Source organism: Sander vitreus, chromosome 17, assembly GCF_031162955.1.
Source record: "Sander vitreus isolate 19-12246 chromosome 17, sanVit1, whole genome shotgun sequence".
Taxonomy (NCBI): Eukaryota; Metazoa; Chordata; class Actinopteri; order Perciformes; family Percidae; genus Sander; species Sander vitreus.
The window spans coordinates 19493850-19521304 of record NC_135871.1 but is presented as its reverse complement, the minus strand read 5'-3'; the positions used below and the strand labels follow the sequence as shown (position 1 = coordinate 19521304).

General features: G+C 43.6%; 1 pseudogene across 1 annotated transcript in view; it reads right to left on the bottom strand.

Annotated features, from left to right (window-relative positions):
* The window catches only part of LOC144532199 (transcription factor COE3-like), a 67275-nt pseudogene that overhangs the window by 3073 nt on the left and 36747 nt on the right, over positions 1 to 27455 (bottom strand). Inside the window, exons 7-15 of the transcript XR_013503316.1 lie at positions 24660 to 24741; positions 22492 to 22609; positions 17658 to 17788; positions 17372 to 17498; positions 6672 to 6760; positions 1666 to 1731; positions 1263 to 1434; positions 688 to 873; positions 94 to 262 (exon numbers count right to left, since the gene is read on the bottom strand). The product of XR_013503316.1 is annotated as a transcription factor COE3-like (transcript). The remainder of the gene's footprint in view (positions 1 to 93; positions 263 to 687; positions 874 to 1262; positions 1435 to 1665; positions 1732 to 6671; positions 6761 to 17371; positions 17499 to 17657; positions 17789 to 22491; positions 22610 to 24659; positions 24742 to 27455) is intronic.

Genomic DNA, 27455 nt, shown 5'->3' with positions numbered 1-27455 from the left:
GCATGCTCTGTGTGAGTGTGTGTGAGTGTGAACTGTAAGGTGTAAATTGGCCTGTCAAAATGCATATTATATTTGTAATGATTAATCCCTCACCAAACCGGACAGAGGCCTGAGCAGCGGTATCTGACCAGTAGTCCGTAGGGAAGGGATGAGGGGGTGAGGGGGGCTCACCTTGCAGTCCGTTGCCGTTGGCGCTGGTGCAGGAGGGGGGGTGGGGAGGCCTGGGGTCGGACCACAGGGGCGAAGGCGCTCTTTTGTTTAACTGCAGAGACGATAGGGAGGGAAAGGAACGAGGGAGGAGTGAGAGTGAGAACGTGCTGTGAGTAGTGCTGGAGAGGGAGAGGGCAGTTAAGGTAAGGCTAGGATAGTATTACTGCCAGGGGGGATACACGATCAGTACTCACAGGCCCCTACCATCAACATCTTGTCCGGTTGAACAAATACACGTGGCATATGGTGAAATACACATAAAAATGAATATTCCTGCTACTCTGAGCTACATGTGTGTTCTCCGAAGTACTAAAACTAAACAAGCCCCCGTGAATGAATAGTAATATATTATCACCATCAATAATGTTATAACCCTGTCAGAAGTGATTCATAGAAGTGAAAACGAATGTGGGAGCTGGAATTAAATCAGCAGCAGCTTAGTGCTACTACAGCGTGCGATAGTGGCAAGCTACTCACTTCCATATGGGGAGTTGGCAGAGGATCCGTTGAGGAACCCAGGGGAGCTTGGCACTCCTAGGTTCATACCGGCATTGCCGTAGCCATTCATGCTGTTGCTGACGGAGTTGTAGCTCGACTGCTGCGGGGTGCTGCTGGAGATGTAGCCCCGGGGGGACACGCTGCTGGTGTTCCGGCTGTAGCCCACTGAAAAACATGGATGGAAGATAGAAAGGGAAATTCATTTCATTCATTTCTTTCCTTCGGTACAGTATTTACCAGGGAAATGTGCACTGATTACAGTAAATGATAATGGGGATTTACTGCTGCAATCAAACATTTTTATATCAGCACATACTACAGATGCCAGTATAATAAAAAAAAATAATAATGTGGCACTTAATCTAACCCTTTAACTGCCTATATTATAGGTAAGGATGGAGGTAGTGAACTCAGTGTTCAAAAAAGTAATTTCTATCTATTATCGCATTTTAATGAGTGTAATTGAACTATTTCTCATTTTGCTGCAAACCCCCTGGAATCCCCTCAAGGACCCCACTTTTAAGAACCACAGAGTTATACCCTAAATCACATACCTTGGTCATTCCCTTGTGACTCAGACACATTGACTGCTAGCTGGCTGCTGAAGGAGTTGACTCCCATCATGCCGTGGGAGGCTGTGTTCGCGAGAGAGGGGATCTGGTTGTGGTTGCGGGGAACGCTGTACAGGGCCTCGGCGATGTCAGCTGCCCTCTTCAGAATGATCTCCTGGAAAGCGCAGAGAAGGCAGAGGTTTTGTTATTTATGGCTTGTTGTTTTTTTATAGCTGTGCTGTTGCTTTGATGCATGGTTCATGGCTATATGGTTAACTCGCAATGCATGTAGCCTACATTGTTCCAGATATAGTGATGAAAATACCCTTTGGTGATACTATCAGTGAATTTGCAATCGTTTCTGATTTAGCAGAGGTACTGTATAAGCAGCTGTGTGGATACGGACCTGATTGTTGTGGGGCATTCCATACAGGGCTTCAACGAGATCAGCCGCCCTCTTCAGTAGCACCTCCTGATGAGGAAAACAGGGAGAGTAAATATTAAGACCCAAACAACATTACACAACAGGGTCGTAGAGAGCTTTAAAAATGTTCACATATTCAACTGCCTAAATAAAAGCCACCCTGATTTAAAAGGCACCGGTGCTGCATTTATACAGCACTACGACTTTGCTCCTTCCAACCATGCAGAGCAGTGAATAATGTTCCCTATCTTAATTAAACTGGCATAGTCCTTTAAAAACAACACCTCACCCCTGATTCTGGGCTTCACGTTTGCTCTGTAGTTCAGCGCTGAGTCCCCTCTCTTCAGAACAATAAAGTGAATTAGCTCTGGGTTAATCTAGTTCTGTTGTAATGACATTAAGGAATTTTTCAATTAACCTCTTTGACTGGCTGTTGCAAAGGACTTCACAAATGACTTCCCATCCAGCAAGAGCTGGGTGCTTGTGCCTTGGGGACACGGATGCTCAGGATGTGGTCTTATCCATGTCTGCATGCTTGCCCCCGCTTGACAATGTGGATTAGCTGTGTTGCTTTGGCTCTTAACACTGAAAATGAGTTGGCCCTGGATCCTGTTCCCCCCACTCTGTTTCGGGCTTCCAGCTAGGTGGGGTTTGGCCCGTTTGTGTGTCTTTATCTGCTCTTTGAATTCAGCACTTACAATTAAATCCCTCTCAAGCAACCAGACTGCTCTCTTTGTTTTCTGTAATACAGAAGGCAATATGCTCTATGAAAACCCTCTTCTTCTTTTAGAGTGCATTTAATCTGACAAAGGCAAGTTGCAGACATGACTGTTGCGTGTGTTTTTTAAGATGCCTGCTTGTTGTCACCTGCTGTATAGCAGAGATTTGTCGACTTCGCTGTTAGAACCCTGGTTAAAAGCAATGCAAATCTGTCACCAGAAACATCTCAGATGGCGCTTGTTTTCTTCCCACATTTGCTGTGTTTTCTTTTGCGGGCCTCGGTAATTTGTCTGAAGTGTTCCATCACTTGGCAATAGCAGTGTGGGATTAAGACGGCAGCTGCCGTAAATGAATGTAAACACAGCCTTCGCGCCTTCAAACAGCGGCCTCCAAGACTTGGCCTGCATTTCCAAAGCACAGCGTATGTAGTGTGTACGGTGTGTGTGTATGGGCCCTTTCATCCTGAGGAGCATATCTACCACAGTCCTTGATTTATCAAGATGAATCACTGTAGAAGCCACTTCCAGCGTATGCCATGCTCTCTTATAGAAACATATCGCTTAATCCACCCCAAGCTACCGGATGGGTGGCTCTTAGAATGGGCATTTACCTCTGAAATTGGTGTGTATGCTCAACGTTGCATGCATCTAGTTTGCATACAAATAAAGAATTATGGTTGTCGTGAGGCAGGTAGACTAAATGAGAGGACCAGCTGTCTTGATGTGTTCTCATCAGGCAGAACAGATTTCTCTCTCTCTTGCTGAGTGAGATAAAGTGGTTTTCTTTCTTTTTGTATGCAGTTAATAATTACCAATAATCTATTCTATCATATTTCAAGATCTTCTACATGGCTCTCAATTTTAAACAACAATTAAAGCAATTAAGACTGTCGCGTTCGCAAGCCATGTTTCATTCTCTGTAAAACGTCCTCTCCCTCCTTGTCCATATGGTACTTTGCAGCAGTGACATAAGGACAGCTTGGAAAAAGGAGGAGAGAAAACGATATTGCCTCTCATCCTTAATCTGTCGTTTACCGCGTGGTGTCTTAACTAACCAAGCTGACTCGCAAGGCTATGCTTAAGTGCAACCTAGTCATATCCGAGGATGATGAGAAGTGCTGCACCCAATCAAGGAAGAAGTTTGTTTTCTTCTGACGAGACGCTTTCATGCATATCAGCTCACGCTGTGAATACGATTAACACGGAATAGTGTTCTGAGGGCATTTCCATGTAAATCTCAATACTACTCCTGCATAAGTGTAATTGGCTTTCTTGTCATGGAGACATATCAGAACACACCATGTTAAATTGAAACAATTAAAGGCCTCAAATGATTTCTGTTGTTCTGTGACAAATGCGTGACAGATTTCTGCTTTTGTTTGCCTCGCTTTGCATAAAGGTCTTGTGTTCAACAACTGTTTAAATGGAGCTGCTCAGATGACAGATCACCTCCAATTTAGAGGTCTTTTTTTGTTATTGCCGAGAAAGAAATGAGAGGAAGCCATAACAAATTATGTTTCATAAAGAATATCTAACAATAAGGACAAGTGGTCTAAAACAGCCCGAATGTGATTCTTCAAGCACTAGATTAACATGGATGTTGTATTTATATTATCACAGTTAATAAAAGAGGGCCTAGGTTATGTAGCTTGGAGTGCTAATGCCATTATAAAACTGTAAGGCAATTACTCTGTTAGCTCTAGCCTGAGGTAATGAATGCATTTAGAAGCATAGGGCCATTAGATGAAGGTACTTCAAAGAGCACAGGAAGAGAGATTCATTTAAATACATGGGTAATTGCTTGACATGAACACATTTGTAATATTTTCTCCTTGTGGATTACACAAAGAATTGGAAAAGAATGGGCTTATGCTCATTTTGGGAGGAAAGAAAGGAATCCAAAGCAATCAGCTTAATAATAAAACAATATTGAGTTTCCACTTTTAATTTCATAATGAATCTAATTTGTTACAGAAGAGAGAAATTGAGTGTGATATAATGTGATATCCAGTCTATTTGTCCATTACTGCCAGAGGGCACAAAATGGTATTATAAATTGTCTTTTTTATATTATGAATAGAAAATTGTTTTATAACAAGATCTTAAAAAGGAGGGTGAATTCCAAAGTCTCTCTTCACTTAACGCGATGCCCGCAAACCAATCTCCTTTCTCATCACTTGACTGCTCACACTTATTACTTTCATATTCACCCTGGACTTTGCATTGAATTTTTATATCTTCACTCCTCCCACAGGGTCAGACTGTCATCTACGATGTTGTCTTAGAATTACGAGGTAAACTTCAATCAGAGGCAGCTTCCCCCCTTTTTTCTCTGTATAGCAACAATATTAGCGTGCATCCCTTGCTATCCATGAGCACTCCCATATTGGCTTTCTGTCTCCTTACAATTACCACGTGTCTTACTGGTCCCAGGGAGAAGGCTGGTGGAAATCAATATAGCGCAGTAATATTATCAACTGGAGGGTGAAGTCATGGGAGGGGGGGTAGAGGCGGTGAGTGGACTTGGTGTCGATTTGCCTTTCTGCTAATGCACACCGTGCGTCCTCCAGCTTTATCATCTTTTTATAGAGTCTCCCAACATCACCTGCACCCTGTAATGGCTGTTCTCTATATGCTGTTTCTGTTCTCATTCCAAATGTACATGCAAGCGTCAGCCTGCCGCGGGCTGTTTTATTGGGAATGTGCTTTTGACCCAGTGAGCTGACCCTCAGATGGCAAGCTTAACAATGACGAATCACTTGGTGGGATCATTTACATGCCCCCTGAACCCCATATTTGGGTCCATTAGAGAGCAAATCAAATATTTATGTTGTTTATTGGAAGTGCAGGGTTTCATCTCACTGTGTGATTGTTTCATGCAAAGGCCGGGAGACCGTGCTATATTAAGTGTATGCACACCCAGGAAACTAATCTTGGGTTCAGTGTCAAAATCTGTCTCACAGCCAACAACGCTTTGTATTCAAGGAAAGAAGTAAGGTTTCTTCGTAATAAAGCTGTGTTTAACATTGTTGCTCTCTTTGTTTTAAAGATGTGGATTTCACAAATACACTGACTTTATAAAATGGAAACAGTGTTGCTAGATTGACCAGTGATGCCTGCGGAGACAGAAAGCCATGTGGATATTAAAGGCAAGTGTACTTTACCTTTTGGTCTACGTTTACAGTTGAAATTAGGGTAACATTTCATGTCTAGGTGTTGTTTCCTGTCTCCACAGGGACTGAGTCTAATTGAAACACTTCATATACTGAACCAGGGACTAGCTGTGATGTTCCATTTCTCCACATTGCCTTGGTCAAACATCTAGAGCTACCACACAGTCTGTTCTTTATTAAATTGTCCGTTGGACGTTAATGATATTGCTGTGTTGCATGCTGGGATTTAATAGATAAGGTCTTTAAAGGTTTTACAGTATTATTAAAACTCTGAGGTGGCCACCACTTTACCACATGCCAAGGGGTTTTGGATGTACTAATCAGTTATATTATTACACTTGACACATCTGGAACGTCAGTCACCGGAATGGTTACTGGCAGGGTGGCAATTAGTGAAAACACAGATAGATTTTATCAATAGGAAATGGAGAGAGTAAAAGAATCAAAGGGAATGGTAAGAGTAAAAGAATCAAAGAGTTTCTGCAGGGGAGGGAAATAACAAAGAAACATGTGCACCTTAGTTTTCATGCTCAGGTCTTTCAATATGGCAGCCTATTTATGTGCTACATCGGTGTGTCTAAAGATGATGTGACTTTCAACTCCTTCACCCAGATTCAAAAGAAAACAATAAGAAAGCCAAAGCATAATGGCATGCAGTCTTTGTCTATTAGCTGCAGTAAGACTAGGGGGTTTACGGCACAGGGTTCTGTAAACAAAAGATTAAACCAAATCGAGCTGCAGAAAATGAAAGGAAAACATGAGTGGGGTAATGAGGGTGCAGACGTCGTTTCTGACCAGATTACCATCTCCACAGACTACTGGAGAGGAAAACGCCTGATTGAGCTATTTTACCACACAGAGAGTTTACGCCTCTCTCCACACACAAAACCAATACCATTACCACGCTGGTTAGTGGGTAAGCCACATATGTGAAGCAAAGCAGTTACGGTTTGGGGTCACAGTGCTCTGCCTTGATGGTAATGTTGTTTTGTTTATTTGTCACATTCAGAGTATTAAGGCATTATAACCCAGACAGCTCCGTCTAATTGCTGTTTTTGTTGTTTGTTTTTCCGTGCTGCAGAGACATTGTACTGACCTTTGGTAACCTCTCAGGATCACCGGGGTGTCTGGGGATGACCTTCTGCAGCCTCTGGAAACCATAGTCGATGGTTGGCTCATTCAGGGCTGAAAGAAAGAAAAATTAAGATGAAAATTAGAACCATTTCAGGACTCATTTTGTCAGAGAGAGGAAAAAACTAATTGAGAAATCTGTTGGAGTTTACAGAACAAAAGTCATTTCAGAATGCCTAATTTCAAAGAGACCTCAGGGGCAAGACGATGTTTTATGAAACATCCAGGGGGGGCATGTGATGGAAACTGACACGGGTTCCTCTGACACTTGTGTCACCAAGTGTTATTCCATTAACAGCCGTGATGACCTACATCAGTCTGAGAATCCTTCAGAGGGACCCTCCTTCTTTTTATCTGCTTCAGAATATTGACTACAGAAAACTACATAGCGGGGGTCTTTTAATCTAACCGAGCTTTAATAATCTGTGAAAGGCTGTCCACACATTGATCTAGTGTAAGTTGCTGTCATTTCACCCTTCTGCACCAACTGTACTGCAACACTGGGCCCGTGAAATACGGCAGCAGATCCCATGGAGCCATTAATCTCTCCCACCCCTCAAATAGTAATCTGGGGCATGAGGCATATTGGGCGATGAATCAGAGGCACAAAGTAAATGAATCATAACCCAGACTTTGGTGAGATCAGGGCGTTTTATGTCTGACAGTCCTAATGGGTAATTAAAGGCTTCCTTACAGCTCCGCCTGATTCTAAACAATCATGTGCACACTCAGAGGCAGGACCAGGCGAGGGAGGGAGGGCAGAGGAGAGAAGGAGGGGAGGAAAGGAGGAGAGCAGTGTAAAGGGGGAAGGAACGACTTAATAGAGAACATCACTTCTCAATGTAGATATCATTTTCAGGAGAGTAACTCCGTCGAGCAAGGCGCTTCATAAATCAATGGCTTTCTATGGAGACTAATAAGAGCTGCCTGCCTCTATTCATTGTTCAGCCTGTAATTTGGCCCATCACTCATTACTCAGCATGTAATTTCAGCATTAACACCGCACAGCTCGCTGAACCTGCTGAACACCAGAGAATGTGAAAGCAAGCAAACGCCCCCCCACACACACACACAGACAGGCAGGCAGGCAGGCAGGGCCACTGAAGCACGAGCCGGGGAGTCACGGCAGGAAAACGAACAATCATGTGTCTTACTCCTTCTTTTGTTCCCTCTCATCTAAATACACATGCATGCATGCTCACACACTCACATACTGTACCTACTCACGCATATATACAGCAGTCATGTACAACACACATACATACAATCAAACACATGCACCCCTTCTGCCAAAACCTGAATACAGTAATTGCCAGCTCGACCGTGATCACATGGAGCAATTATGTGTTCAAGCATGGACAATGCGAGGTGGTAATCGATAGCAAGGATCTAGCTTGCAAATGCAGTGGTATTCAGCCCTACTGACCAGGCACACCTGAATAAACCCCACACCACAACAACATACACTGCTGGAAATCTGATTTGACATGTCATCATGCGTCCCGAGACGACAAAGGTCCGCTTCGTAATGTGGGTGAACGCCATCTTCTCCTTAATAAAGGATTGATCTGCCGTATTGATTGTACATGACAAGGCTGTAGCAAGGAATTTGCCCCCTTTCTTTTGTTATTTCCACCCCCTTTCTTATCTATGCACTCTGGCAGTCCGGTACATGTGTACACACACAAGCATGCATATATGTGTGTGTCTGTGTGTGTCTGTCTGTGTGTGTGTGTGTGTGTGTGTGTGTGTGTGTGTGTGTGTGTGTGTGTGTGTGTGTGTGAGAGTGCATGTGCCCGGCTGAGAGGGTGTATGTGCATGGCAGCCCTGCCAGACCCCGCTGCTCAGTGTGATGTAAATTCTGTATGTGTAAAAAGCACTCCATAATCAGGCCATCCATCATCAGAGGCTGTCAGTGGGCTCTCTCAGGGTGATACATCACGCTTTCCTGTCCTCTGCCTCAGCTGGGGCCTACACAACCCGCCAGGCATGCTGGGAACACAGCCGGAGAGAGGTACAGTACAGGACGAGACCTAGGTTTGGAGAGGTTTTCTGTTTGATGTGCCTTTCCAATGATAATGATGCCCCATTGTAAATGCGGACCTAAGAATTATGATGAATGTGATTCAAAGGGTAGGGTATCCTGTACCATTAAAGAACACTTTAAACTGAATTGTATCATCAGTTTTTACAGTTTATACGCAGTATTAAATGCCAACATATGGAGGAATTTAAATGTGTCAAAAATTCCATTTAAACTCAGTGTAGGTTTAAAACATGGCTCAATGTTCTGCAGTCACAGTCCAAGCGTCAGGCATGATCTCCACATGTCGACATGTCGCCATCTCATCTATCATGGAGATGATCTTTGTAACAACCCCGGCGTAATGAAATTGGTGACACAGACCGCCATCTGCTATTGATTTCATGCAAATGCTTTTGACAGCTGATGGAGACTTGCATTAGTGCTAAACGGTGCTGTCAGTTGATGAGTTGACAGTTTTGTAGTCATAGCATGTACACTGGTTCAGACAGACAATGTCAATAATCCTGTAAGAGCTGCTGATGATATATACTGAGCACTTATATTCAATCCGGACAATAAATGTGTTATGTGTGTATTCATCGCAGCGCTCCGCACATTTTTTTTTCCAGGCAAAGATTTTCTTTCATCTGCTGAGCTTTTACAAGAGTCATTGGGAATGCTCTTCTTACTTTTTCTTGCACCACAAACATTGACAGTAGCCTTAGTCCCCTGTTTACACCAACCCCCCCCCCCCATGTCTTTTTTAATCCTTGGTACATCATTATGTTCTGACTTCACACTCTGTCGTAAACTTTACTCTCTTCTAACAGGCAAATCTAGCTGCTCTCTGATGCCCTTGCATGACTCCATGCATGCCAAAATTAGTTTGGCCCTCCTTGTCCTTCCAACACAATATGGTGAAAAGGGTGGGGGGGGGGTGGAAGGAGCGTGTGCCCTCCCCTACCCCTCCTGTAAGGGGTCTCAGTCGCTGCAAGGAAACATGAAACCCTCCACACACATCCCATAAATCCTGCACTGGGTGGGGAGTCTAGCCGAGGGGAGGAGGGACCGAGGAAGGTGGGGGGGAACTGGGGGAGGTATGATAGGGGTTGGTGTGGAGGGGGGGGAAAGGGGTCGCTGGCACGTTCCAGTCACGCCCGCTTCCCGGCTCGCGGCCAATCAATACCACTTTCCTGTTTTAGAGGCGGGTAATTATGAGGTGGAGAGATTGTGTGACCTCTCACCCCTGCTGCATTACTCGCCTGATATTAAGATAAATTGCCTGATTTTGGGTAAACATATGCTGCAATTCAAACTGTCAGCACTGGTTTGCTCAGGGATAATTTGTATTGATCTCCTGGCTTCTTCCCCATTTTGCTTACTGACCTCATGGATAATTAGAGAAAAAGAGACACGGGGAGGTAAGGCAGGGCTTGCATTTGAATACTTTGCAGGAGAGATGAAGAGCACATGTGAAGGGGTACCGAGGGAACATTATGGACTAATATAATTTTCATTTTCTCTCATTTTCTGTTTAGATTTAGACAGGTTGCATGCTTTGTTCAATTACAACGCTTATATCTGTTTTCCCTACTTAAGGTACATATGCAAAGATATAATTGTTTGTAGATTTGTTTCCGTGGTTTTATTTCAGAGATGATTTAACAAAAGTAATGAGACAACAAAGTGACAGCAATTGTTTCAAATTTAACGGCTGATAACTATTGGAAAGAACATGGTAACTGATTTCTTGACAAAGAAAGAGACTTACTCCTTCCACATGGATGTTTGAGAGACAGTGTTTATGAATATTTCAGTAATTTCCTCACTCTAGAGAGTAAATGATCATGTTTCAGAATATGAAGAAATGGAATGCATGACTCGGTGTGCAGCTGTGACCGTATCATTTCCAATTTTGAATATCACGCATGCGCACAAGCGTTCATGGCAGGGCTTCAGTAGAATTCCTCTGCCTGGAATGTGCACTTCCCAATCTTATTTTGATCTGACACCTTAATCTGCCCATCCTTTCATGCTACTAAAACACATTTTCTCTGAGAGATCCTTTAGCCGCCCCAGCTAGCTACTTCACTTAAAATGTAGAGTGGATGGCATGTACATGGCATCTGAGTGTGGTCTGCTGCTCCTTCTCCATGTTCTCTAGAAATAGGACATGAGTAACCGTTCTACAGGAACAGTGTAACATGGCCGACGTTGGCAGCCAGAAGTGCTTACATGGCAATACACTACTGTGTGCCCTCAGTCTATATGGAAGTGGATTGAACACATGTATTGACTTACAGTATCTGGGTATAGACATGGGGAAATGTTTGAGCAAAGCAGTAAATTTAAGGGAAATTGTTCCTTGTTAAGTCTATGAGCCTGAATGGAAGCTTGCACAGAGTACTAGCATTCCTGCCAGCCATTACAGCTTATTACGATAACTCTATCTTTCCAGGAGATAAAAACCTAGCCTTGTTGCCATTTGCCAGCTATTACTTTCGCTAATTATACTTAACTGCTTCGAGCTTATCTCCACTCCTCCTACACCATTGAGCAGTTATTTTTTTCTTTCCCCTTAACACAAATTAGAGGTGGAGTGGGAGTAGAAAAGGGAGAGACAGATAAACAGCACAGGCAGAAGTTCATTCAAGTGTTATTGCATTTGTGACTTGTCAAACAGTCTAACTGAAGCCTTCTAGGCACCTGCGGTCTGTTAGATGGATGCAGTTCAGAACAGCATCAACAAACATAATGACCTTGCCTTGCTGGTGTTCAGCAGAGTCTACTGGAGACATTTAAAGAGTGAATATCTTCTCAGTGTTACTGTAAGGAGTTACAATTGAATACTGTGCAAACAAAGGAGGTAGAAGGCAGAAGTCATGCTGCTGCTCCACAATAGATGTGTTCCAGTGTTGAGAGAATAGAAAACACACATGCAGATGTAGGGACCATCTTTAAAAAACCAAACCAAGCCAAATCGGAATTTTCACAGCAAACTCACGCAAAGCAAACCTCATCTGTTTTACCACTGACCATATTATCTCCATCCACTGCAGCCAGTTACCACTGAGTGATTCCATCTCCAGCAGTCTCAAGATGAACAGGAAATTAAAATTTCAAAGATCTGCAGTTAGGATAAATCAATGGAGACAGATCAATGTTCATTGAAATTTCATGAACTTTGAGCCAATACAGATGAAAAAAACTAGACAGTTACAGTCTCCAGCAGATATTGCTCCTGCAACAGATAAAATGTAATTAACACGGTTAAAAGGGAGCAATGTTACAGATTGCACATCCATAATTTCAGACTCCCTTCATATCGGCTGTATTATTAGAAAGGGCCAAAGACACCTGTTCAATCCGCTTAGATGACATTTAAAGTATGTGTGCCACTTCTCTAAGGACGTCGGTGGACTTTCACACATTACCGGCCAACAGAAATCAAATGGGTTTCCTTCACAGCTGATTGCAAGCGCAAATTAATATTGTAAAATGAAGATCAATACATGGACAGGGCACAGATCGATGACAGCTAAATTACGGCCACGTTTTCCCCCTCATTCAAGATGAGTTGTGTTTTCCTCTCAAAGTCAATACCATGCTGCCTCCCTCATTCATTTCTCAATAAACTTGCCGATGAATTTCAATCAAAATGCAGCTGTGGAGGAGGAGGGGGTGTGGAGTTCTTTTAAAGCCCGTTGGGTGTGGATCATACTGAAAATGGGGCAAGAAGAGGAGGAGGAGGAGGAGGAGGGGAAAGATTCTCGTCTATCAAGAGCCCCCTCCCTGCCTCCTCCGTCTATCTTTCCTGTGGCAGAGGACTGATGCTGTGACTTACTGAGGACAATCCATTTTAAGAGCCATTACAAAACAGACCTCTACCGATACTGTGGGACAAAAAGTGGGTCCAATTAAAATTAAATCAATGAATACGATCCTTACTGGGAGAGAGAAACACACAGCCATACTTTCATTTTTCTCTTGAAAGATACCCACAATACATTTCACAGAGAGGTGTAATGAAGGAAATACATTCTCAACTGCAAGTACTTATTTCAATCAATTTCCTGGAGCTGGATTTCACAGGTCACTTGCTGATAACACGCTGTGGAATAATGCCACAGTGTGCTTCTCAAAGCCTACCTGACAAGCTGCCTGACAGTGGGGGAGTTTAAGCACGTGTCACGTCAGCCCTCTAATTGGACACAAGGACCTTCCTCCGTGGAACCTTGTCGCGCTCCACACAAGCTCACAAGGCCTTCAAACCAGGCCCATCTAACTTGGCAACGAGTGTCTGCTCCACTCCTGTGGAGCTGGTGCTAAATACCAGAGTTGTAATGAGACAGGCAGGTATGGGGATATGGCTAGTGGATAACATGCTTTGACACATGCTAAAACTGTTGTGCCAACTGGTTACAACCCACTTGACTGTGGCGATGACATTTATAAATGCCTATTCCATCCTTACTCGCAGCAGTTCATACTGCAGGGTGAATTAAAAAAAAAAGGAAGAATCTGCAGATAAATTAAAAATTGTCTCAAAGTTGAAATGCTGTGTGTAGTATTTAGGAATTTAAAATATACAATGCTCATATGAAGTATTTGGTGTGTGTTTGCAAGTCCTCTTCTAAAACTGTAAATTTGTTTACATACCTCCTTGAATGCCTTTGATTATAGCATATCTTTGCTGTAGGCCAGACCCCATCACTGACCAGCAACCAGCTGAGTACCAAACCCAACCCTGCAGGACAGGAAATGAAAAGGAAGCTCTCCATCTGATCAGCTTCTGAGTCTGGGACTTCAAAGTAAAGGCAGGGCTGGGAGGAGACGTAAGGATAGGCCCGATTCGCAGGCCGAACAGCACAGGGCCCTATCTGATGTGTTGATAAAGACGTCTGTGTTTGTTTATTTCATTTTTTGGGGGGAGAGGAGGGTCCAAGACTGCATAACATTTTGTTCCTCCCTCTAGAAGACTGGAAGTTTAATTTTGGATATGCAAACTGGATATCACTATTTATATCTCTAATTTGCAGCGCTACAAGGTTGTTGGTTTAGTTTGGGTGGATCTATTGTACATGCACGTAAAGACATAGAAATTAAGATTTTTTTTTTTTTTTTTAACAACCATAAAGTAACAAATTGTAGTTGAAGCTTAACTTCATGGAGACCTTACTTCTGCACTATAAACATCTTCCTTTTCCATCCCTTACAGGGCTGACATTTCTTGATCTCCACCAGTATTGAGTGAAGCACACATGACCCCTTTGTCCTTATGTTGATGAATGACTGCCTCATACCCATTTTGTCAGATTTTGGTGCAGTGGAGTCGATAGCGTCACCTTGACGAGGAAAGTTTGTGATCCATCAGCCCTCAAGGCTGTCTGGCCTCAACTAAGGCCTGGCAAGAGCAGCTCACTGTATGGGGCATCTACTCCATCCAAAATCCTTCATCCACTGCGCTGCGATCTTGTGAGGTCGAACGATTGGCTCTTATTACTGCCGCTTTACAGTGAGGAGGAAAAAAAAGAAAAAAACACTTGACTTGTACTAATAGCTGAGAAGCCATGCTGGTCACCAAAGGTCTGAAGACGAAGCACCCTGTCAGTGCCCAGCTTGGGAAATTAGCAAATAATGTTCCCTTCCCCCTGACAAATGTGTGACAGCTCGCCTTCGCCAATCATTCTCTCCTAACGTTATGATGCATGTCCTGGATCCCCACTGGAGGATACAGGCGAAGTTTACTGACCCTCAATTTACCCATGACAAATGGGGTCCCGGTAAATGTGCATTTTCTGGGGCGCGGAAAGGGTTCATTTTAAGCAATCCTGGTTATGTGGATGTCACTGATTAGGATAAATAGTGGCTGAGTGTGTTAGGACTGCTTGCAGAACCATATTACCAAGGGCCTGCATCATTGCCCCTGGAGGGGAGCTCTCGTGGAAACTTGGCCAAGATAGAAAACCAAAAGCTCTGATGCAATTAGGAGCTTAAATTGGATGAATAGTACGGTCAAAGTTTTTATTTATGATTTACTCTTTCATACAGCACTGTAACCATGCAGTAAAAAGGTTAAGGTGCTGCAAATGAGGCTGAAAATGGAGACTTTTTGTTTAAGAAATCACCTGATCAAACCAGTGTGCTGTTTGCAGTGCTTAATAAAGTGTTAAGTATAACAAAGTATTGACCTCAGGTACAGCCAGGAGTTTCTCCTTTTGATTTTCTGCAACCTTGCTGACAGTTGAACCAATGGATAACCAATACATGGATTAGACAGAGGACAAGCTGCAAGGGACATTTTGTTACAAGGTAAAAGCTACAGACTGTAAAATAACCAACGTGTCTTTCCTTTAAAAGTATGCCAATTAAAGTACAAATATAAGCTCCTTGAAGCAGTCAGTTAACTACAGCCTACTAAAATTTTATATAGTATGTCTGTTTGTCTCATTAGTGTTTTAAACATTCAATAGTCAATGCCAACAGGATTATTTGACATACATTACAGGGTGCTCTCTTTCTGAGAATGGATTGTGAGTTTTGGAGCTGTTCCAGGGTGCTAACCCGAGTGAGGACGTGTCCCTCTGCTGTTCGAATTGGCTGCAGTCTCCTCTGTGTTGACTCTTGGTAATTTGTGATAATTTCTTAAATTGAGCGAATTAAATCTCCACAATTAGGGTGGTGGTGCAAGAAGAGTCAACATGAAAAAAAAAAGTCTAAAAAGGCACTCCTCTTAAGCCGTGCTCTCGAGTCATGCTTGAAGCCATATGCTTTGATAACTAGACCTTTGATATGCACATGTTGCTCTCCTATATGACACAGGAACATTCTGGCCCTTTTAGACAGCACTGTGTCACCACATGCCCTTTTCACTCTAGTAATTTGCTATTGTAACTCTAGGTCATTTCAAACCTATTTGTTCATGTAGTGCCACTTTTTTTTCAAGTGCTGTAACACAGAAGGAAAAGCAATGGTTTAAAAGCTGTTTCGCTCTTAAATACATGATCCACTCTCTTGCGCTCAATGCATCAGCCCATTCACATTTTAATGTCTAAAAGAAGTGGCTAACATCCTTTCACCTAGCAATTACAGTACATATGGAATCAGTGGTGCCTAATTGTAGTGTTATGCATTCTGCTCTCTTTAACAGTTTCATTCTCTCAAGCGTCAACCCTTGTACAATCAGGGTGAGCCACACAGGGAATAGCAGAGCAGAGGAGCCGGACCTGTCTATTCGTGACTTTCTCTTTTAATTCAGCGCACTAATCAATTGTACCACCGTTGCCTGCAGGGGTAATTGTATCTTTATACTAACTGGAAGTGAGTAGGAACCCACGGAAGACAGAGAGGAAGAATGGGGGGGCGAAAAATCAACAAAGATAGAGAGAAGGGGACATGTTTCCCCAGTAAAACCTGATGGTAATCATCCCAATCCGCTTAGCCTCTGTGACTAATGGGGTCTGTTCTTACGGGACCTGGCACTTTCACCAGGGTGCTATAGAAGCCATTAATGTCTTAACTTATACACCTTCTCAGGGCTGTGCAGTAACACATGTACACACAGACACACACTCGCGCACACACGCACTTCTTTCCCTCTCGCTCGCTCTCACACTCTCGTACAAACAGACACACATACACACATACACCACACTACACTCCTGTTTCATTATCCTGGTGCCTTGTTGGCCTCTGCTCCGCTCCTGCTAGTGAGGTTAAATGCAGGAGAGCTAGGCCAGACTGCACGGTTGGAGGAGAAGGGGACGGATGGCTGGGGGTGGTAGCGGTGGTGGTAGTGGAGCAAGAGAGGGGGGACTTGATGAGAAACAGCTGCCCCAGTATAGAGGGGTCTGGATGGAGGTTTCAGAGAAGGGGGGGGGGCAGCCCCCACTTTGCAATTCTGCTGCGCTCAAGGCCAGGGTTGTGCTGGAGGCCTGGGGGTGCTGGGGGAAGTGAGAGTGCTTTGACGCACCCCCTGTTTCATTCTGCCCATCAAAGTTAGAACAGACAGAGGCTTCCAGGTCAGACAGGCTCTGACCCCCACAACCTCTGTCTCCTCACCAATGATGACAGATAAGACCACCACTTCCTTCTGTTAGCCAAGATAATCAGATCCCTTACTTATAGTGTGACACACACACCCTTTCTCTCTCACATACACGTCTCTCTCGTCTCTTTGCACACTTTCTCTCCCATGAATTCATATTCAAAAACTTCAGACACACTCCTGCACTTAACCTGGATACTGCTTTTCTAATCAGATTTATAAAACCACATTTTGCTTTACAAAATCAGCAAATTAGCAGAAAGCATTATCTGTCTCGCAACAGGGCAGATAAAGAGAATTGGCAGAATGAGATATCCTGACAGCTTGAGTTTAACAGAGCTTGGCAGCGCCCTTGTATGATGGGAGGTTAGAGGGGGATCGAATTGCACTTGTAGGAGCCCCTCCACGAAACACCTTTTCGCTAGCAGTGCAGATCTCACACTTTTAACATTCAGCAAGCAGGGCCCTGGTTAGTTCATTATTAGCACCTAGACTTGGGGATAAGGGCTACATCCAGACAGATGGAGGAGAAGGAGGGGGGCACAAGAGAAGCTTGTAGAAGGGGGGAGAGGAAGAGAAGGTTTTAACTCACCAGTATAGACAAATCTCCCAGGGGCACCTTTGCAGAACTGCTTGGACTTGTAGGACAGCGTGACTTCCACAACACCGGGGATGTGCCTAGGTGGAGTCTGGACGCGGATGGCGTGGGGAGTTATCAGCTGGATTACAGGGGAAAAGAAAAGAAATAATGAGCACTCTGTAATAACAAACTAGAGAGTCAGTACTGTTACACTACTGGCATGAAAGTGAATTAAAACTAGCTCAATTTATGATACTATTACTGAAGTTTAGTCAACTCTATAAACTCTACATCATACCTCACTCCATACTAGCATGGTGCCGAACACGACTTGTAGGCCATCAAAGAAGTTGTCCCCTATGATGATGACAGTGGCTCCTCCAGTGGTCCATCCCTCACTTGGGCTGATAGCCTTGATGCACGGGGTGGCTGCTTATCCAAGACAAAGAGAAGAGCAAATTCAGCACCTAAGCTTTAACATTCGGGCCCATGTCTCTTTCCACACAGACACATTACTGCATCACCTCCATGTCTCTCTCACAAAGACATATCATGGAAATTGCCCCTGGAAAAAAAATGATGGATTTGTTCTTTAAGGCATGAGAATCAAAATCATTTATCAGCGCGCTGGAGTGGTGTAGTTAAGCAGACCCTTCAAATGGTCCACTTCACAAAGGCTAAACGCCGGGCTCGCCAGGAAAATGATTTGATGGAGCAAATTATGTGTCAGGGCAAATGTAGCTATCAGAATTGATTAAGCATGCACCCGCATGTACAGTAAAATTTCAAAGTTGAACACATCTTAAATGAGTCAAGAATACGGGCTGTTAAAGTGGAAATGACAAGCTAAAGCTTTGCTGGTTCATGTTATTTCATTACCTTTGTTCTGCATATGCAGTACAGTGAAGGCACACTGAGTGTAGCTTCAGGTTTCATAACGTGAAAACTCATGAATTATTCAGATTGAGGTTTTTTTTCTTTCTTTTTGTAATCGATTCAATCCATTTCATATTGTTTATTACAATGCTTTTCATCTGGCATGACTTCTGCTACGTAGCTCTGCCATTCATCAACAGTCTGGGTTGTTATTATAATCTAATTTGAGTGATCTGGTGCCTCACATTCACTGTCATTTGATGCATTACCTTAATATGGTGTTCAGCACAATACCGTGTTTACAACAGAAATAGCTTGACAGCTAGCCATAAAACAGCAATATCAAATTTAATCTATTTCCATCAATATCTTTTAATACACTATGAATTGTGCATGTTTTTCCTACCCCTCAAAATGTGAGCAACTATTTCAGCAAGTTCCTTTTTTCTTCAGAAGCTCAGTTCTAAACCTCTATTATCCTTTCCATCCAGTAAGTAAATCACAGTCGGCCATTGTTGTATGGATCACCTCCGACAAGACATCTCCCTTTGTTTGCCTTGCTGTTGGGTCTGTTCAGGTCATGTTTGCTCTCTCTCCCTGCCCATAAAGTGCACACACACAAATTGGTACTACAGGGAATCTGACTTTAACAGGCGCTGTTGACTTCATGCTAATCACCGTCGTACAGATTTTCATTTGTGAGGCCTGGAGGAGTGACATTTGCTTTCCTTAATTGCGAAGCGGAGCGTCTGAAAGAGGACCAACCCTCTATGGGCATGCTGGGCCCCCTCTAAGGGCCTGACCTTCATCAGTGCGGACGATTACAGCAAATAATTCACCCTTCAAAATTACTGTAAACAAATTGACTTTGGGGATGAGAAAGAGGGGGGCAGGAAGGAGGAGGAAGCAAAAAAGGGCCTGATGGTGATGGTGACTGTTGGGGGGCAGCTGCAGCCTGAAACCTACGACAGGCATACACAATCACACACACGCACACACACACACACACACACACACACACACACACACACACACACAGACGCACCACCTCGGAAATCCCAGTGCCCCCTCCCACACACAGAAGGACCCATGGAGAGGCAGAGACTGAGGCCCTAAGCCGTCCACCCTTCTGCCTAAAAATTTGCATATGTCTCAATGCACAGACAGAGAGGGGAGCATGTGCTGAATGGGGACCGTGGCGAAGTGGATTACACAGTCAGCGCAGGCGATCTGATGACAGACACGCACAATGCCCCCTCAGCAGATGATAGGCATCATGACGAGTGGACGGATGAGGATGCAAAGAGCCGGGCTGCCGGTCTGAGTGTTGCATCACTAAGTCTTTGCAAACATTGGGCTACAGTAGAGGAACTTTATTTGATTTGAAGTCAATTTTTTGTTGTGCTGAATTGTTACTCTGTCCATTTTGAATTTATTTAAAGATCCACTTTGCTGCGAAATGTCCTCAGGCAGCCGATCTGTGATCCGTCCTAATCTTTTTCCTCAGTAGCTAGGGTTAGCCGCAGTGGACGTCAAAACTGATCCGAGATCTGAGCAGAGGAGGTCCCAGCTCTAGTATTGTGACACTCAAACAGGTCTGATGTGGCCCCGCGAAGCCGTCCTTTGTTCTGCCTGCTGAAATGTGTTGTAATTGTGCTGTGGGATGTCCAGATGGTCGGTTGATAGTGCAGCTGATGGGATTATACCTTTTACCTCTCCCTGGGCCATCTGTTCCCTTTGACTCTCTCTCTCTCTCTCTCTCTCTCTCTCTCTCTCTCTCTCTCTCTCTCTTTCTCTCCCTCCCTCAGCCTCGCACTCATTCTCAACCTCTCTCTCTCATCTCTCCTTCTCTTTATCCTTTCCTCCTTTCCTTTTCCCCCCTTCCTTCTATTATCCCTCTCTTTCTTCCTCTTAGGCCCAGCAGTCTGGATTCACTTGTCTTTATTGCATAAACCCTAACAGCATTACAGCCACTTGGCATGCAAATGAGGCAGGCGCTGCAGGCTCTATGCTGAGTCTCCTATATTGTCTGGGGCTCTATAATGGTGGAATTGAGCTAAGGAACGTGTGTGTGTGTGTGTGTGTGTGTGTGTGTGTGTGTGTGTGTGTGTGTGTGTGTGTGTGTGTGTGTGTGTGTGTGTGTGAGAGAGAGAGAGAGAAATAGTCTGTGTGTGTCGGTGCTGCACTGTTCGTGTGTGTCTGCATGTGTGGGGGGTGATGCTGTGTGTGAAAGACTTGGCTATTTGTGACCATGTTTATGCACCTTTGAGCCTGAATCTATACATGTTTGAGTGACAGGCAGCCACAAAGCACATTCGTGTCTGAATGCATAATATGCTTGTTGTGTGACAGCACACACAAGTGAACAAAAATGTCACATGGTAAGATTCAGTCTGTCATCCACAGGCTATTCCCTTTCTGTGCCAATAGGGGGCAGCACCTCTTGATCAACGAAAGCAAGTCGGTACAAGTGCAGTGTGAGCTGAGAGGAAGGATGCCTCTGTTTCAGCCACATATCTGAGGCTTCTCGCCCAGTGAACTCCCGAGGAAGAATGTGTTGCTAATTTAAAGCACGCTGTCTGTCTGCCTGCTAGTTGTCAAAGCACTATGGAGGACATGGCTAAAATTACATTTTATGACCAGGTCTCCTTTTCTCACATCTCTGTTTCTTAAAGGTGTCTCAAACAAAGCCAGCAATCATTGTTGATGCATGTTAAATTAGTTTGTTATGGTGCTGAGCATGGCAGGGAGAAAAAAAAAGAAAGAAAAAAGATCTCAACTTGTGAGAGCACACGCGGTTAAGCAGAGGGAAAGTGTATTAAAGTTATTAGACAAAGACATGTTCAACTGGGCGGTTGACAATAGCTTTTTTTCTTTCTTTACGGGGCATCACTCTGCTGCTTTGAAGAGTGTGGTGAAGAGAGGAAGAAAGGGATGGGTAGAGGTAACCTGTAAAGAACACAAGCACACAACCACACACACACATACATAGACACACAAAACACACATAATCCCATGGGAGAGGGGGAACATGGAGGCGAGGGCTCAACCTCTTTAATTGCTCCCCTCATTAAGAAACTGGTTGCTAGGCGATCCACACCTATCGTGTCATAAACGTGAAACACACAAACAGAACGTCAGCGTACATAATGACTTTGGTGCTCCGGGCAGGACTTTAATTATTTGATTTTGTTCTCCAGTAGAGGAGTCATTAATAAAGACAAAAACAAATAGATTAGCTTTTTCCCCCACTAGGACTGGAGAGCACTGAGATATATTAATTGTCTAGTCTTTTTTTTTTTATTAGTCGTTGTTGTATTAAACATTACATTTGTTTTTGGTGATAGAACCATTAATGCCCATTAATGTGTAGAGAAGCTTGTTTTAGTCAGTGGTGTATATAAACTGTTTGCCCAGCCATAATTGGCTCTTGAAATCTGAAGATAAGCAATTTGCACAATTGGCCCAAGTCAGTTCTCTCCTTTTTTTTTGTCCTTTCAATCTTTCAGCTGCGTGTGCTCCCATCTGCGAGTGGAGGCCATGAGGGTCATAAGGTTATGTTTAGTGCATTTTACTTTTTGGATTTCCCATGGTTTGGTGGTCCTTCTTTTTTCTCTTTTGGCTGAGCAGGCAATCAGTCTATCATATGGAATCAGTTGGAAGAAAAACAGTAAGTTCTGTTTTTCTCATAGGCCGCCCCCCAACTCCACACATGCACACACACACACACACACACACACACACACACACACACACACACACACACACTATCAACCCACCCTTTCTTCCCCCCTCCCTTCTCTCTTTCTCCTTCCTCCCCCTGTTTCAGCTCACTCACAGCTAAATCTGCAGAACCCAATGACAGGAAATTGACCTCACAGCCAAATTCTTAAGCAATTTGATCATGTTTCACATAGGCTTTTAGGACAAATGTAGGTGCATTAGGAGACTGGAAGTAGTATAACATTTTAAAATTGTGGATTAGCCTGAGTATTATCCTCATCATTAGTGATATCGACATAATGAATACACACAGTAATGCATATTATTTCCAGTCAAGACGATAGGTATGATGGAGTAAAAAAGCAACTTAAAAAGTTAAAAATTCAAATGATGGAGGAACAAATGACTCGAAGCAACTAGGTGTGTGATTTGTAAAATGGGTTGATGTCTGAAAGAAACTAGGAGGAAAAAGGAGTGTAGCAAATTATAAGATGTAAAAATGTGCCTACCATTCTCCAGATAAGGAGGCGTACCTTCTGAAGGGTCGAGTCTGCGAGCCCTTCGCCCATGCTTGGAATTGTTGTGTACGAACATGTTGTCAGAGACAGCCAAGACATGGCCGTCCACATTGACGGTCGTCGATACGACAACCTGCAACAAGAGTGAAGGTGAAACATGCAATTTAATACATTGTAAGATAAAAAAAATAAAAAAAATGAAGACTGAGAAACATTAATGCTCTGGGGTACAGGGGATGCATGAATGCTTAGAAACGGCTGTGTCCAGGTACATGCCTGTGTGTTATTGATTACTATTGTCAAACCTCTTGAAGTGGTTGTTCTCTTTGGACATATCGCATTACAGTTCACAGCCATTTTGTTTTTGCTTTTTAGTGTCTTGCATTTGTGTTCAGCTAATTGACTTTTCAATCACTAAAATACCATTTCCGTTTACTGTCATCATAGCCGAAGCTCAGAATTATTGATCAGCTTGTCCGTCTATTTGAGGATGGAAGGCCTCCCTTTTAAAATATTACTGGAGTCATTAGCAACTGAACCGTACTCCATCCCATCACTCAACAAACATTTTACTAGGATCGGATTCCAAGCCACACTCCATATTTCATAATGCTTATTTTTGTTGTTGTTTTTTTGGCTACCACATCTTCCAAACAGTGAGCCGCATGTGAATGGCCAAAGTGTTTCTGAGCCGGAAACAGAGAGCCCCTCTCAGGTTTGCTTCGCCGGTAAGTGACCTCGGTGTAGCAGTGGAATTTAAGGGGGCGCTTTTTTTTGGTTGGTTAGGGAAGGGTGGGGGTGTAAGGGGGAAGAGGGGGAGAGAAGGGGAAGTGAAAGAGCTCCATTCTTGTGAGCAGGTTCAGAGCTGGGCCAAGCTGAGGATGATGGATTGGGCCCTCTCTGGCCTCCAGCTGGTTTTGGGGGGTAATAAGTGGCGTGGAAGGCATGCAGAATACACAACTTTGGCCAGAGAAACACCTATGGTGGAGCATCTGGGAAATCTATTTGGGGAAAATGGCATACTAACTGTTGGACTGAAGACAGGGGATGATCATCAGCAAAATCTAAAATGTTGTTTTAGACTTGATGTACATGTTTTAGTTTCACAAAAAAGAAACTTAGTTCTTGCATTCCTTTTGACACACAGGAATGAGAGGTAAAAGCCCTTGGTGGCTGTCATGCATCAGTCCACATTCACCCTGAGGGAAGATTCAAGGAGGCAGGGGAGGTCTGATGGTGGTGACATCAGGAGGGGACACCCTGTCTAGTCTGTTTCATGTCTGGGCTTCCTCCTGGAGGATACTGGCTTGTGTGTCTATCACAGAACAATGCTGCCAGTGATGGACACCCTCCTGTAGTTTGTCGCTATCCTGATAGGACAAATCACACTAAACTCTCACTCTCTCACCTTGACCTAGTGGGCTGTTTGTGGGTGGGGTGGGGGGGTGTCAATAATTTCAAGGTTCAACTACTTGACACATTAGAAGTGAGAGGGTTAAAGAAGCAGTAAACGGTCATGTCCTTTTAGTGTAAATTGCAGCATTTTGTCAGCCCGCAATAATTATGGTTTTCAGATGGCTTAAGATGGTTTTCATTGGCTTTACAGTGAACTGCATATGTGTGAGTTTAAGTATATGCATATGTGGGTATGAATGAGAGAGGGACGTAGAGAAAGCAAACATATGCACTCCTAGCTTTTATGAACATCCATCCATATGTGTGTGTGTGTGTGTGTGTGTGTGTGTGTGTGTGTGTGTGTGTGTGTGTGTGTGTGTGTGTGTGTGTGTGTGTGCGTGCTTGTGCATATGTGTGTATAAGAAGGTATGCGTTTCCGCTGCCAGACAGATCCTGAGTTAACACTGTTGTTACATGTGGTTGGATCGTCTTCCCCTCTGTGCTGAGGCTCAGAAAGCTGTCAGGAACACAATTGATGGCACTCTTAAATCCTATATCCTTATTTGTGTCAGATGGTATTCCCTAATAAATATTCTGTCCAGATAGCACAGGACACGAAATCCCTCACTCTCTCTTTCCCTGGGTTTTGCCTCCTTCAGTGCCAAAAATAGAAATGTATTCAAATTGACTTAGTGTAGCTGTGCATTGTCTGCAAAAAGAGAGACAGACAGTGAGAGACAAACAGAAATAGACAAAGGATGATTTGTAAAATTTTAGACTTCAGTCACCTGGAATCTGCGCATGTCTCGTGGATTCCCTGCATTCTTCAGACAGTTCTGATTGCACTTGAGGAAGAACTTTAGGAAGAATCTGAAAGAGAGCACAAAACAAAAGCAAAAACATATTTATTACACCTTTCAAATGATAAATTTGTGAAATATTTAAGTAACACTTCCCCATTTGATCCATTCATCAGAAACAAACGACGTTGCACTATTTCAGTTTGGAAAGTCGCAGTGTTCGTCATTCCCTCGAAATCAAGAGCATCAGTCTCTTTGTCATCTCATCTCCTCACCTGAGTTCAGGGGTCTTTCCCTACACCCATCTGCCACTAACATACAGAAAGTCACTTGATATTCCACCCACCTCTTTAATCCCAGGACACCCCCTGTGCAATTAAAGTACTCCTGTTCAATAGGGAAGCAAATGAGGCCCACCTGTGACCAGGTCTTGTTTGAAGAGCATCAGGGATAAAGGACCTAACAAGGTGGGAGCGCGCCACAAAACTTATAGTCCTGTCAGGCAATTAGGCGGACACTCCTGGGACCACCGTATGCCACACACACAGACACACAACGCATACACACACCCATGCACTTGTGGGTGGGTGAGGCAATTATGCCACAAATTACAACCTGGCTAATCGTCTCTGAACAAATGTCACGTCTGAGTGAGATCTGGGCTTGGTTAGTTTGCTCTCCTTCTCTCAGGTCTCACAAAATATATTGATAAAGCCTCGAAGTGAGAGCTGTATATCAGATGTGGCCTCACATAACATAAAATAGTTCAAAAGAGTAAGATTAACAACAGGGCCAATAAGAAAAATTGTCTCAGATGTAGCCTATTGTGTAAAATATTACACAACCACACAGAATAAACAATGAAATTGACTTGTTTTTGTAAATTCTCCCCAAATAATCATGACTGATTGTGCTTTTGCTTTCTCCGATTCATTATAAATACCTTGGCAAGATATTTATTTTTCATCACATTGCCCTAGCGTTACTATATGCAATACTGTGGTTTCCATTGTAATACAACCTTGGCTCACAGAATCACAGCGGCTCATTGGATTACCATAGATTGCACCATAGATTGCATGGCTATTTCATTCCGCTAAATACAGTGGCTTGTGTGGCCTGTGAGGACGCTTTCACAACACTTAAGACTTCTCCTTTACCCAGTGGGATCCTGGCCAGGCCATAAATCAGAGTCTGAAATGACCCTTCTCACCCTGCCCACATTAACACATGCACTGGTCATTTAGAAGCGTTCTTCGATAGACTCCTATACCTTGTGCTTCACTGAGGGCCCAGGAGGGAGAGGAGAGGAGAGGTGAGAAAATATTTTCACTACACATTCAAGGAGCTTTGGCTTGGACATCAATAAAAGACGTTTTAACCCATGCCAGAATGCTGATTGCCTGTCGGTGTGTGGTGAGGCCATAAAAAACCTGACTTGTCATTAGTGCATTTCGCTTGATTGTGTTCACTGTGTTTTCGGGTTGCATCTGTTGGCTGATCATCAAAATGACCATTATGTACTCTAATTCCCTGACCCTGTTTTTATTTCCCCATAGAGTCATAATGTAGAGCAGCAGACATCTGCGGAAAGCAGAGCTGAAATACGACTTTTATTTGTCTGTCGCCTCTCATACAGATTGGGTAAGGCCAGTGTGTTTGTGCACGTGCATATGTGTGTGTGCGTGAGCATGTGCACGTACATGCATCACCCGTTGGTAGACAATTTATGTCAGAGCAAGAGATAGAATACATTTCCTCGGCAATGTACTGACTTCATAAAAGAAACACATTACTTTCAGAGTTAGTCTTGTCTCTTTTCTTGGATACTTTAATGCTTTTACATACTGTTTCTACTACAGCGAAACCAAAAGTTAAGAAACAATAAACACAAGAAATTGAGTGCCCACGCTATCATAAAGTGGCTCCTTTATGTTTACTGTTATGAAGGCAATTAAGCACAATTTCTCAGCTAAAAAGATAAGCTTAATGTTCATAGTCCACAGCAGTGGCAGTGCTATAGCATCCATTACATTTGAGTTGGTTAAGATTCTCCATGAACACAGTGCAAATTGGTCCTTGGTGAGAAGGAGAGCAATTAAGACAAGGCCCCTCTCTCTCTCTTTTACTTCTTAAATATCTACAGAAGTTTGTGCTGGTGTTTTGGCACGCACGGAGACAAAAGAAGGTTGTTTAATTGTTTTTTAATGGGATATCAAGTCGTCGCTGCCATTAGATGTTGGCAATGGAGGGCAAAGGGGGATAGAGAGAAAGAATGAACTGCAATTAGGTTTGATTAAAGCTATCCTTCTCAATAATCAGCTGTTCTGACAGGACAGGGGGACCCTGGTGGCCGCTGAGATGGAGGAAGGTGTTGAGTGATATTAAGGCCAATGAAGGGGATATTAACATGGCTAATTAAAGCTCTTCCAAAGCCGGGAGAGGAGGCTCTCAGTGGACCGCACTGGATGAAATAATCGGCCAAGGCAGCTATCAGTTGGAGGAGAGAGAGAAAGGGAGTGGGGAAGGGGTGGGGTGTAGTCCATCTGAGGGAAGGGGGGAGTAGAGGGAGGGATAGTAGGAGGCGTAAAGGAAAACTATGAAGTGTGAAGAAAGACAAAGAGGAAGACATCGACAGGCATATAGAGAACGACTTCCAGGGCAGCCTTGGAAGCTCATTTTGACATCAACCCTCTGTGCCTGCATGCCCGAAGCCTGCCAGTATAACTAAGACCTGACATCAGCTTTTATCTCCGACAGCTCGTCATACAGGTCCACAAATCA